The sequence below is a fragment of the Serinus canaria genome, chromosome 5 (assembly GCF_022539315.1).
Source record: "Serinus canaria isolate serCan28SL12 chromosome 5, serCan2020, whole genome shotgun sequence".
Lineage (NCBI taxonomy): Eukaryota > Metazoa > Chordata > Aves > Passeriformes > Fringillidae > Serinus > Serinus canaria.
This window is the reverse complement of record NC_066319.1, coordinates 38,758,889-38,760,180: the sequence shown is the minus strand read 5'-3', so window position 1 is coordinate 38,760,180 and position 1,292 is coordinate 38,758,889.

The window sequence follows — 1,292 nt, the reverse complement described above, 5'->3', positions numbered from 1 at the left end:
TAGTATACTATGCGGTTTACCCTTCTTGTCCTTTGAGTGTCTTTAAATGTCAGCTGCCTCTTTTCCTCTTATTTATAGAATTCATCCTGTTGTTTAGACTTCAGGACTTGCCTATTTTTCGGTAATTTTCTGAAAATGCTTCACAAGGTATTTGAATGCTTTTGAAATTACAACACTGAGTCACTTTCTGTGCATCTGATTGGAGCTCGCACTGTTGGTTTGGGGGTTGGTTTTTTTTTCTTTTTTGAGTTCAGCGTGAGGATGGTACATATCATTGGCAAGCTCTTGCTTAATACTCCTACAAATGGCAGTGAGATTTGTGGGTGAGAAAATTTAAAACCCCTCCTGTAAATTCTGCTCTGGCTTAACTGTTCATGTTTTTAGTCTGAAGAGGACTGGTAAACCAGACTGGAGATGGTAATGGCAAAGAAATTATATCATAATCACATTTGACATATAAGAAAAAAGGTTGTTTTAATTGTTTGTATTTGCTTGCTGGTCACAGAATGTTTTCTGAGTTGCAATCAGGGAGGGAGGACAGCAGTCAGCAGAAAGTTTTTCAGTCGTCCCCCATGTCTGGATCAGTTGCACTAAGACATCTCAGGAAAAACAGAGGTTACTGTTCTGGCCTTTCATGTCAGGCTTGTTAAAAACAATTCCTGGAACTGAAGAGTCACTGTAACTTGAGTTTGGGGATAAAAAGCTGACCACACTAACAAGATAAAGGATTGTTTCAGGCTAAAACCTTCAGGAATATAATTTCAATATTTTTTTTTCCCCCCCAGGCACTCAGAAGAAACATGTAGACAATCTTCCAGATTAAAAAGTTGCCATAAGTACACATGGTGGAAGATGGGAACAAGCAGGGTGAGCTCAAGGACTGCCGGAAGCCCGGCTGTTTCGATCCCGAGGAATTCCGTGCCGGGCAGAGCAGCAGCGGTCCGAGCAGCGCAGCCACCGGCGGGGCCGCGGGCAGCCCGGTACGGCGGGCAAGGGCGCAGCACCGGGGAGCCGAGCGCTGCCGGCGGGGAGAGACGGCAGAACTGCCCCCGGTGGTCGGGATGCCTTTTTTCCTGAATGGATTTGGAATCGAGATGCAGACGACCGATCTTCAGAAGAAAGCCGAACAGAGTAGCGAACACACACACGCGAGCAGGAGCTGTCAAGGAGGCGAAGCGACCGTCAGAGCTGGGGGACGGCTGAGGCCGGCCCCGCCGCGCTGGCCGGGGAGGCCGGGGAGGCCGGGGAGGCCGGGGAGGCCGGCGGGCTGCCCCGGGGGCGGGGGAGCGGCG